Below are 13,160 nucleotides of genomic sequence, written 5' to 3' on the forward strand. Positions count from 1 at the left end.
CTTGAGGACATTATGCTAGCTGAAATAAGCCAGTCACGAAAAGACAAATTCTGCATCATTCCACTTATATGAGGTAGAGTAGCCAAATTCATTGAGACAGAAAGTAGAATGGTGGTTGCCAGGGGCTGGGAGACAGGAGGAAATGGGGAGTTAATTAATGAGTACAGAGTTTGAGTTTTGCAAGATGAAATATTCTGAACATCCATTGCACAACATGAATATATCTAACATTACTGAACTTTACACTAAAAATGGTTAAGATGGTAAATTTTATGTTTTTTTTAACCACAATTTGAAAAAAAAGCAATGATGACTACCATACCATTGTTTTCATTTAACTGACTTTAACCCACAACTAGATACCTTCTCTGGCTTCCCCTCCATGGGTTCATTCCTTTGGGTGGGACCTATACTTCCAAACATGATTGAAGTTCCCTGCCTTCTCTGGTACCCTGGGTATTATTGTCTCCATAATCTTATTTTTTTCCACCAGTTGCTCTAATCTTCACCTATCTCTTCAGACTTTCAATTCTTAATGCTCTAAAATCACCCTGAGATAGGCTCAGAAGAACTCTACTGAAGCCAACAGCACTGTTGCTCCCCTTTCCCTAACAAAACAAACACTCTAAAATCATCACCATAATCTTTCAAAAAGCACATCAAATTACAACATGATTCAAAAGAAATTATACTGTGTCAGTTCCAGGTTCTTGAAGAAGGGGATTGGGATCAGGAGTCTGGTGAAGTTGACAGATATAATGATGTGGTTAGATATCCTGATAGAATTTGACGCAGATTCTCTGCTTTGGGGGGTGAGTGTGATTACTATTTGTACAGAGAGCAGAGTCAAGGTCAGAAAATACAGGGAAGGGATCATCAGGCTAAAGTAGAGGACTTTAAAGTGGCCTGGGAGTTTTTGTTATTCAAGAGTTCAAATTGACCAGCAGGACACAAGACTACTCAGAGTCAGGGTCAGGGCAGGGGTCAATATCCAGAAATTCCTGCCTAGCAAGAATGGATAGCATGGGTTGGAATTTAGAATGAAGTTGCATGAGGAAACAGACAAGATACAAAACATGTCCAGGAGATTGGGGATGCCACTGAAAGAAAGGGATGGTGCCAAGCCAGATCTGAGGACTGATTCTAAGCCAGTGATTGTCTCCTCTGCCCTAGTTTTACGCAGCACTTCCAGTGAGGGTGGATGACAGCCAACAGTGCTGGGCTTCTCCCCAGAGTCAGGCAGAGTTCTGCAGGTTTTAATGATTACAGCAGAGAACTTGGTCTCCTGGAAAGCCCTTGCAGTTCCAACCCAGCAAAATGCATTTAATCTGACAGGCCAGCATTTACCACCTCTGGTGCCAATGCACAGGGAAAGACAAATTGTCCCATTTGCAAACATAGTCATAGTACATATATGCGGTTAGGAGTTGCTCTACTTGTCACACAAAAATATTTTATATTTTAAGTAAAGACTACTTTAAGTCTGACATGAAGTTTCAACTTTCTATTTGCTTTGATTTTGATACCTGTGTTCTGTTCTAAAGACTTGGTAGTGAGAATAGAGTGGGGGATGGGGGATGGGGGATGGGGAAAAGTATTTGAAGGGCTTTGGCCAAGAGGGTTTACACTTACCACGTGTATCTCCAAAGCATTGGTATAGACAAAATGGCGGATGTTACGGGAAGATCAATTTCAGCTCAATGCAAGAGATAACAGCCTAATGATTAGAGTGTTTGAAAATAGACCGAGCTGCCTTGCAAAGCAAGGATTGCACTAAAAACCCCATCACTAGGTTTTAAAGCCAAGCCAAAGACTTTTCTAGCAAAGATGGAGAAAGACTCCTGTACTGGGACAGGAATTAGAAACACTAGATCTTGAAGGCCCATTTCAACCTAAGATTTTATTACTCATACTTGTTAAAATATGATTAATACTAGCTTTAATAAGTTAACTATTGAAAAGCAGCCTATCATAATGGTTAAGATCACAGGCTCTGAAATCAGACTACCTAGGTTTGAATCTTGGCTGCTTACTAGCTGTGTGACTTTGGGCAAATTACTCAATCTCGCTATACTTTAGTCTTCTTATTTATAAACTAGGGATTATAACAGTACTTTCCTATAGGATTATTGTAACAATTAGATTGGTGAATATATATAAAGTAAGTAGATAAGGGTTAGTATGTAGTACTTAGTATTATATCTGCTGCTACTACTACTATTACTGTTACTACTACTTTAGGTTCCTAGATATCAATTTTAGTTATTTGCTTGTGATTTCACACTGTGATGACAACAAATCACAAGGGCTTGTGGAAGATAAAATCATGGTCAAGTACATATTATTATTAATTCATGAAAAATCCTGAAATGTGTAGGTTCCTTTCTTCAATGCATGTTGTTATTTTTTGAGGACGAAAATTAAAGCCATAAAATAAATCAAAATTGTGTTTCTTAAGCCATTGTTTCCTCTCCTTGTATAAATGAAACCATGGCCTATTGCCCTTTTCTGTACATAATGTGGAAAGCTCTGCTCTTAGGCCTACAAAATGGGCACATTTACCCCTCACTCAGAGAAGATCCTATCATGAAAAAACAATACTCGGCTGCAATTTAACTCAGAGCTGAGAAACCCTTGGCCTAATGATTATGGGCCCACTTTTGTGACCTATCTGTGAGGAAAAGAGAACATTTTTTCAATGGCGTTTGTAGAATGTCTATATTAGAAAAACCGAAAAATAGAAACATGGAGGACTTCTAGTAATTTTCAAGAAGTCTGTTTGTAAAATGGCAAACTTCCAAAGTCCCTTGAGAATCTCAGATCTCAATGACAAGAAAAAGTAGCTGATAAAACATTAGGCTTTCCAAAAATTGCCCATTTCTCCTCAAAATTCCTACATAAAGGTTCATAAGGTTTAATGTACAGGTCGTTGGAAGCACAAACAAATCTACCTCAAGAGAGTTAATTCACCTTAGGACCAATTTCTCCTCTGTTGGTACATCTATTCATTTAGCAGCCCTGCTTGGATAAAGCCCAGAGCCATTTCAATGACAGTAGGGAGGGAGGTCCAGAGAGTTATCATCAGTCATTTATGCCTGGACTGTTAACAACAGAATCAATAATGTCAATGATATGGAGAGCACCTTCACAGCCTAGATAGGGTGTGTGTGGTTGTCATATTAGAAATGCAAGATGTTCCAGCAAAGTGTTTGTTTCAGGAAATGTTTGAGTGTTAAATAGCCTCAGGGTTCTGTGGCCATCTACGTTTATAAACATGGACATATTTATAGATTTAATTAGGGTTGATTAATGAAGGTATTTATTGTTGCTTTTTATATTAAGAGGTGATATTGATGTGAGTTGGTTTTTCTATGTCTGTGTGAAGCTGGAAAACTGATGATATCTTCAGTTTTGTTTTTTTTTTTAAGGAAAAGCCTTCCTTTGGGGTCCTCTGGGTTCTGTATTACTGTAATCATGACACTTTAATGCTTTCTTTCACTTAGTGTCTTTATATAGGATGGAGGCCTACCCCTGATCTGATCCATCTCTGTATTTCCAGAATTTAACACAGTGCTTGGCACATAATGGATGCTCAATATTGTTTACTGAGTAACTGGTTGTAGGATGAATGAATGAGAAAATGAAGTGAATACATGGTTTCTTGGACTTCTGGTCTATCTAATCACAAATAAATGATCTATCTTTGATTCCCACCTATAAAGTAGTTGTGATGGTCAGGATGGCTTTCAGCCACCTTTAGTTCTGCAGAATTTTTTAATAGGCTTCATTCTAGACACATATACTCAATTGTTTCTGAGCTGCTTCCTTAAGGCATTTCTTCAGTCAGATCCATTTATGGTTGACATCTCACCTCACTTAACACGACCACCTTGGGAATATTACTGTTCTCTGCATAATGTCTGGGCCAGCAGGTTATGGAGCCAAGCACAGTGATTAGGACTAGCAGACTTGGGGGCTCCCTGGGGGGACCATTACAGGTGATGCAGAGTCCTTGGTTGACATTAAGTACATTTGTGGATTTGATGCTTACAAATCTGGCTGTGACACTGCTGGCAAGTTCATGTCTTATACTCTATAGGAAGCTAAAAATGTCCATTGTTCCATCAATATTTGGTATGGTCTGAAATCTATAGCCATGTCAGTTTTTCAAAGGCCCATTGACCTTAAAGACAGCATAATTTTGAGAGGAACCCTAAAGAGTTGAATTCTAACTCAGATATCAAATTAAATAGCTGTATCACCTTGGCCAGGTCTTAACTTCTTTGGACCTATCCAGTGAGGATGTTAGACTAGATGGTCTCATGATACTTAACTCTTGTAAATGTTGTATAATCAGCTTAGTCTTGCCTCAAGGACTTTTCATGTGCTTCTCCATCTGAAACAGAATTCCTCATGAACTTTCAGGCCTCCCTCCCCATTTCTTTCAGGTCTTCACTTAAAGGTCACCTCCCTACAGTAATCTTCCCTGATCACCTTATATAAAATGACAAGCCCTTCCACGAACAATTCTCTAGTCTCTTCCTTGCTTTATTTTTCTTTAAGATACTATCACTATCTGAAATTGTATTACATGTAATTGTGTACTTGTTTAGCATCTGTCTTCTCTACTAGAATACAACTCCCATGGGGATAGGAGTTTGTCTTGTTTGTTGCTTTATTCTTAGTACCAAAAACAGTGCCTGGCATATAATAGGTTCTCAATAGATATTAATTGAATGATTAAATGAATATTTGAACTTCTAGCTAAAAAATCTTTAGGGTTTCTTAGGTATAATATGATTTAACATACCAAGTTGAGAATCCCAGAATCATTAGATCATTAAAGCTATAAGAGACATTGAGGTTACTTAGCTCAATCCCTCATTTTGAAGACAGAAAAACTGAAAGCCAGAAAAATTAAGTAACTTGCCCAATGCCACTTAGCTAACCATTAGCAGTGGAACCCAGGTTTCTTTACCTCTATTCCACTACTGTTTCCATTACTTCTGGTGATTAAAACAACATAATGTATATTCCCTAAAATATTTATTAATTACAAAGAGAAAAATCATAACTTTACAGTGGAGAAAGCTCATAGGTACCACCTTACCAAAGTGATCAAGGTTAACCTCACCAGTAACACGACATGAACCTCATGCTCCTACTCACTGATATGATGCATTGGAAAGGAGACATCACCTTTGTGCTATTCCCTAAAATCCATAACCTCAATATAACCATGAGAACACATAAGACAAGCCCAAACTGAGACATATTCTACAAAATAACTGACCAATATCCTTCAAGGAAGTCAAAATCATGAAAGACAAGAAAAGGCTGAGGAATGGATTTGAGGAGATTAAGGAGACATGATTATTAAATGCAATGTGGAATTCTGGATTGGATCCTGGAAAAAAAAAGGACATTAGTGAACACATTTGTGAAATATGAATAAAGTCTATAGTTTAGTTAACATAATACTCTTGTTCTGATGTTAATTCCTTGGTTTGGATAATTAGATTACGGTTATATAACATGTTAACATTAAAGGCAGTTCAATTGAAAAAATTGTATACAGAAACTTTCTTTACTATTTTTTGCAACTTTTCTGTAAGTCTAAAATTATTTCATAATTAAAAAATTAAACAACATAATGTGTTGACTTTGGACAGAAGTACATATGCCAATTTCAAGGAACCTATAATTAATGTTTTGAGTTTAGACACTTTGAGGATGATGGATTTTAGGACTTTAGATAGCATTTGGAGCTTGTTTGAAAGAATTTTCCCAATGCATAAAACAACAGAAACAGAAACTTGTTGCCTGGATGCACTCTAGGATTGAAGAGACTGAAAAAGAGACCACTACACAACATTCATTTCCTTTATTCAAAACATTTGAGACCACTGGATGATTAGAATCCCAGCATCCCATTAGGAAAAGTTAAACTTACAGAAGAGTTCCAAAAATAGTACAAAGAGTTCCTATATACAATTTACCCAACTTTCAATTTCCTTTCCTAGGAAATTAGTTTGCCTGTCCAAGTGATGTCTGCAAGGGGTTTTATGACTATTTCATTTTGATCCTCTACATATTGAAACTTGAGATGCCCCAACTGACTTATTCATTGTCACTGGGGAAGTGTAGATAATTCAGGTAGCAGGCATATTCTTATTTTAAACTATTTTATTCAACCACACTAAATGATTTAACAAGATACTTTAAAACTTGTCAGAATATTCTTCCTTATAAATAACAAAAGGTGCCTTAGTTTAGGAATGGCAGACAAATATGAGGTACTTGTATCATTATTTTCTCATTTAATGCCTAGAGTAGAGATTACTAATCAGTTTATGACACTGTTTTCTAGTTCTCCCATTTTGATTCATGCTCTTTTACAATAAAGTACTCCAGGTGGCTGATATCAGCTGGTAGGTGTTTACTTGTAAGATAAACAATATTTACCATCCCAGATATAGTATAATAAGGGATGAGATAAAAATTAGAAAACCAAGTTTCTAATCACAGCTTTTCCATCTATTAGCTTAGTAAGAGTTTAAAAATCATTTCTGCATTGTTATGGCCTACTTCGCATAGCTATGATGAAGGTTAAATGGGATAGCACATGTAAAGGTGTTCTGTAAAGAATTATATCAATGAAAGGTAATCTTTTTAGGATAGTCAAGAAAATCAACCATAGCAAAGCATTTCTTGAATATACTTTATAATCCTCTGTTTTCCTACCATCCATCCAGTCTTCAAATGTCTGACTCTTACTCCTCTGTCCAACAGAATTGGGGTTAGAGTGTGAGAGATTCATTATTCAGCCAAAGAAATAAATGATATGGGACTCAGTGGGCAAGCATGTATGTGCACAAATGCTGTTCTACAGCAAGCCTTTATGACAGCTGAGTCAGTGAAACATATTTTAGTCACTTCCCTACCTCATTGCTTCATCTCTCAGATAATTCAGAAATAGAAGTACATGACTTCAAAAATGACTGCTTTATGATGGGTATCAATTGACACCCCCAGATAATTTGGGAGGGTGTGGGATCCTTAGCTGGATTGTAGCAAAATTGGAATTTAAAATGGAAAAAAAATCCCAGACTCCCAAGCCATCCATCACTCACAGATTTATTCATATCCTTGACTTCTGAGATGTCATATTCTTTTGACTTTTGTCTTACTTGTCTTCTCCCACCTCTACTTGACTTCTTTTTCTTTGAGTTTATCAAGGTTTGCTCCTAGGCCCTCTTCCCTTATCTCTTTACACACTAGGTCATCTCCATTCTCAATACTCTAAATTCCATTTTCATATCAACATTTTCCTCATTTACACTTCCAGCTGAAGTCTCTCTTCTGAGTAATAACTGGACTTGACTTTTGCACTTGGATGTATCATAGTCATTTCAAACCGAACAGGTCTAAAATTGTGCCCTTGATCTCCACCAAATATGCTTCCAACACAATCTTTATCACCTCGGTAGATAGTACAAAAACTTGTTCAAAGAAAAAGTCCTGTGAGTCATCTTCAATCCCTCATGCCTGATATCTAATCCATTACCAAGTCACATAGCTTTTACCTCCAAAATACATCTCAAATCTATTCGCTTCTTTCTATTTTCACTGCTGCCATCTTAGTACTGGTAGCCATTTTCTTTCATCATGAGCAAGTGCCTCTTAACTGGTCTCCTTCCTTCCATTCTTGCCACATTCCATCTCTCCTATGCAGCAACAAAATCAGATCGTGTTGTGATGTTATAGGTACATCAGTTCAGGTGTGCTTTTACAAGTACATAAGACCATATGACTTACCTTCTTGCCTATAAAATAAACTCACCAGCCTTGTCCTGTACCACTCACCCCCTCGATCATTAGCCTACAGCCATACTTGGCTCCTTTTAGTTCAGTGTCTTGTAAATGTTATTCCATTCTCCTCGCTCTTCAAAAGACTGACCTGACCATCATATTTCAGCTTCGATAGCTCCTTTTCAGATAGAGAGGCCTTCCTAGACCATAAAGAAGCTCCCACTGTTATTCTTTCAAAGTAGCCTATTCTTTGTCTTCATAGTAGTTCTCACTATTTGTACTAATAATTATATAGTAATCTTAATATTTTTATTGATTGCTTTCCTCTCAATATTGCATATTTCTTGAGACATTCAAAAATATTTCTTACCTCCTATTTTGTGCCAGGCAATATGGTAGGTACTAGAGCTGTAAAGATTTATAAGGAAAGGTCCCTGAACTAAAAGCCTACAAATTTAACAGGAAAAATCAAGAAAAAGTTTAGAAATAGAGCAGTAGACACTGTTGGTTGCCTCATCAATAGCCATTCCACTCCCTTTCCCCCTGGTGACTGAGTATATTTCCAAAAATTAAAAAAAAAGGTTAAAAAACCCAGATACTCAATTTTTTAATCTCCTTTGCAGATAGATGCAGCCATGTGACCCAGTTCTAGTGAAAGAGATGTTAGGGTAGTCTGCTGGGGCTTCTGAAATTGATGAGAACTGCCACTCGCTTCTTACCATCATGATGCAATTCCTGGAGCATGACAGCCATTTTATAAACATGAGGTGGCAATCCCAAGGATCAAAGCCAAAGGCTAAGGATAGCAAAATGGAAAGATAAAAAGACTCTGGCTTCCTAATGATACTACTGAGCTGCTGAATCAATACTGGGAATACTTTTCTTCCAAATTCTTACTAAGTGAGAGAAATATACACTGATTGTTTAAATTTTCATTATCTTCTTACTAGAAGTTAAAGCCTCCATACTGATATAAACTGTTCTTGCTGTGGCAACTATATAGCCAGTACAGTCCTCCAAAACCATAGATACCCTTCACTCTGGTGTCAAGATTGGGTCTCCTAATTCTGCATCTAGGTACCCTAGGAACCTTTATAACAGCCCATTTATATAACTAAAATGTGAAGTGTGTGTGTGTGTGTGCACACACACACGTGCACACTGGAGAAAAAGGACAAGACAACCACTCCACAATTAAGTCTTGAAATCTAAACTGTAAGATGGTTGTATGTAATAAACCTCTAATCCTCTATTAGGCTTCTGAAATCTAGGCTTTATGGTTTAGTGATGTTTTCATTATTTCAAAGACTCAGACTTCTTTCCCTCTGAGGCATCACAAAAGCTTCCATAGAAACAAACAATGAATGTCTCACCAAGAACAGGGAAATAAAACAAAGCAAGGAAAATGTGCAGTGAACTAGTCATTAATGGAAGGTGTGAAGGGTGCAGGGAAAATGTTAAGAAATCATTAAAATAGTAGGAAGGTCTCCAGCAAGGAATAAGTCTGCGAGCCAAAAGACTGAGGAAAACAAGGTAGTACCTCATTCAGCCAGATCCTGTCATTGTCCCTACATATTATCAGTTTGAAATTTTACGTGGAAAAGCAACTGCATTCCTTCAAAAAACTGGACTGCATTTAAAATCAATTAGGTATCATGATCTACATATTCATTTAACTTCAGAGAACAATATAGTACATGATCTTAGCTTATTTAAAATGTTTTTTCTTGGCCGGGCGCGGTGGCTCACGCCTGTAATCCTAGCTCTCTGGGAGGCCGAGGCAGGCGGATTGCTCAAGGTCAGGAGTTCAAAACCAGCCTGAGTAAGAGCAAGACCCCGTCTCTACTATAAATAGAAAGAAATTAATTGGCCAACTGATATATATATAAAATTAGCCGGGCATGGTGGCACATGCCTGTAGTCCCAGTTACTCGGGAGGCTGAGGCAGTAGGATCGCTTGAGCCCAGGAGTTTGAGGTTGCTGTGAGCTAGACTGACGCCATGGCACTCACTCTAGCCTGGACAACAAAGCAAGACTCTGTCTCAAAAAAAAAAAAAATGTTTTTTCTTAAAATTACATTTTTACTTTTCTTATAAATAAATTATCCCTTAGGATGGTATGGTGAGCAAAGCATTCACATACCAAGAGAATACATTATCATCATCATCATATCAACAATTAGAATTTATTGAATACCGACTATATACCAGGTGCTCTACTTTGTAATTTACATACACTACGTCATCTAATCCTTAGACAACTCTCTGAGTGACTGCTATTATTATTCCCACTGAACAGGTAAAGAAATGGAAGCACAGAGAAAAAGCAACTTGTTAGTAAGTGGTGAAATTCCTATTTAAACCCAACACATTAACTCCCAAGCACTGTAAAAGATTTCAGCAAAAACTTAAAAACATAGAAATAAACAAATGACTAAACTAGGGTTCTTATCTGGACATAAAGAGGTCTTCAATTTATATATGTTAAGCACTGTTACTGTTATACAAGTTACTCCTTACAACAAGGCTTACAAGTAGATGATATCATTCTTATTTTGTGTATAAGGAAATTGAGATCTTAAGATAAATCTAGTGAGTTATGGCAGAGCCAGAACCGGAACTCTGGGTTTTTATAATTCTAAAGCTATGCTAATATTTGCTAATACTTGCTATTGGTAATATTACAATGGTCTTCTTTCTTTGGAAGATGATATCCATTTAAAATATTAGATTATCACATTTGTACATGACTTGAGGAAAATGAAGTTATTTGAAAAAGGATTGAGATATGAAGATAGTGATATAAGAATGGCTATGTACAAAAAAAAAGAAAAAAGAAAAAAGAATTGTTATGTGACTAGAGCTCTATTGAAAAGGTTTATGTGTACCAGAATATCTGCCCTTCAAGTTTGGGATCTCTCTGGAGAAAGAACTTGTAAAAATATGATCCTGGTTAGTGGGATATCTAATAGCAATTCTTGCACCATTGACAGAACTAGAAATTTATTTATTAAATAGTCACTTGAGGTTTTTAAACTACCTTAAAATTATTTTTGAAACTTGCAGATAAACAGGACACATTTTAAAACTATTACATTTTCTCCTAAAATTAAATTGGTATTCTATTTATTTTCCTCCACTTTAAATACAGATTTTTTGATGACCTTATAAGGTTCATAGTTAATGTTTATGACTTAGTATTTTAGTTTTAGTTTCACTACTAAATGAGAAAGAAAGAGAGAGAGAGACCCAATCTTGGTGAGGGGGATATATATTGTCTTTGCCTGTCCAGTATTCCATCTTTCTGCTAACTGCCTATGTTTTCTTTCCTTTGAGGAATTGCTCCCCCTGTATATCTTGTGGTTCTGGTAGAGCTACCAATTGTGGTGCTCCTTTGCCTTCCTCAACTTCCCTGAGGAATGGGTTCAAAGACCCTGACTAGGTTACTCAGACTCGGCCACCCAGGAAGCTGACAGAGGAGGAAAATGATAGAGCTGAGTATTCCAAAAACAACACATACAAAGAAGATGCCTACATTTCTGCTTCTGAGATCCTGGAACCCTCATAGTCCATGTCCTATCCCCAAATCTAGTTTTTCAATCACTTTCTTCATTTCTATGAATATCTTTTGAATAAAGAGCCCTTGCCCCATACCATTTGTTTTTCCCGACTTGAATTAGTCAGAGTTAGTTGTTGATGTTTGCAACAGAAAACTGGCAGATGCCGCCAATTAGCTACTTCAATCCTCCATTGACAACCACTTCTCCCTAGCCTTCTTTTTGTTGATGGTTGTCATGTGACACAATTCTGTCCAATAATAGGCAAGTGGGAGTCTTTTGAGAAAGGTGTCTGGGAAATCTTTGCATAATAAAAAGGGACAGACTCAGATAGTATACCTTTTTTGCCCTCTGTTTTTCACCTAGTGGAAAAATGGTGGCTGGGGGTACAGCAGCCATTTCATGACCATGAGATGAAAAGCATGAGGAAAAGTTGATAAATATTGGAGAGATGTCAGTCCTGACATTGTAGAGCCTAAAGCACCTTACTTCCAGATATCTTAATATTGGAGACAAATAAAGCTCTATTTATTTAAGCCACTATAGATAGCTTTTGCATTCCTTGCAGCCATAGCAATCCTGATACAAAACCCCAGCTAATAAAATGAGGATATGAAAAACAAGCAAAAATATGACTTCTTCCAAACAATGAAGAATTTAAGGGGATGGGGTTTAGGAGAAAGAGAAGATAGTAGTCAGACGAGTTTAGGCATATTTCTTAGGACCTGACCTCTGTTATTTTGCTATTGCTGCTGATTAGTCTTAGACTGCAGTGAACCTGGTAGTTGATATTAATGCATAAATGAAGGATGTTGCATCCTGGATATAGATACACTATGATACAGGGCTCTTGGCTTCCAAGGATGAGGATTATATGTGCATACATAAATATGTGTGCACTTGTACGGAGGAGGATACAGATTGATTTCACCCAGAAGTCAATTCTACCCAGACAAAGGAAATCTCAGTGTTTTTTTTATCTCCCCATACCGTGGTATTAAAATAAAATGCTATTTTGTCAGTGCCTTTTTCTTTTGTTTTCAATCCTGGACTGCAGGCAAGACACAAATTCTCCTTAGAGATTGAGAAAGGTCAATAATAGAAATGTTGTTTTTCTCCTTTCACTAACCGATTAAATAACTCATGGGCATATGTATAGCTACACATGCATTTCTAAAGAAAATCATTCAAGGACTACATGATTTCCCAAAGTGACCTCCACAGTGTCAAAAAGTTAGAAAATATAAAGTTTAATGCAACCAATAAAATAAAGAACCTGTGTTAGGCACTTTGAGTGTTTTGGGGTGAGTGACAATATAGCCAAAGGGTGCAGTTCCTGGGAGAGGCAGGTAAGGCATGTTTATGTGGCTCTCTTTTGATGAGAAAAGTCTTCCTAAGAGAATAAACTAGATTTAGGGTTTGTCCTATAAAAATTTTTATTTCACCTCAGTTGACTCACTTGCATGATTTTGGGGCTTCAGCTTTGATGGGTCTACTTTATTTGTAACATTTGGATTAAGTTAATGACTGTTTTATCATAGCTAAGGGCAGTTGAGTAGAATTAAGAGGTCATTGGCTATTAGCATTTGATTTCCTTGCTGATGCCAGAGAGATGAGTATTTTGAGGAGGGATTTGGGCTCGAGCACTCATATTTTAATTTAGTCTCAGTAGATGAGAGTCTGAAATGATGTCTCAGGGAGGACTTAAAATTTCAGATGGAATGTGTGTACCTTTGCCCTGTGTCCAGTCCTTTGCACAATGGGCATATCCATTGATAATACAACTGTCAGA

General features: G+C 37.0%; 1 protein-coding gene across 15 annotated transcripts in view; it reads right to left on the bottom strand.

The window, feature by feature from the left end:
• Window positions 1-13,160, bottom strand: part of DMD (dystrophin) — a 2,109,452-nt gene that overhangs the window by 254,318 nt on the left and 1,841,974 nt on the right. The gene's annotated exons all lie outside the window — the stretch shown is intronic.

This window comes from Microcebus murinus, chromosome X, assembly GCF_040939455.1.
Source record: "Microcebus murinus isolate Inina chromosome X, M.murinus_Inina_mat1.0, whole genome shotgun sequence".
Classification (NCBI taxonomy): domain Eukaryota; kingdom Metazoa; phylum Chordata; class Mammalia; order Primates; family Cheirogaleidae; genus Microcebus; species Microcebus murinus.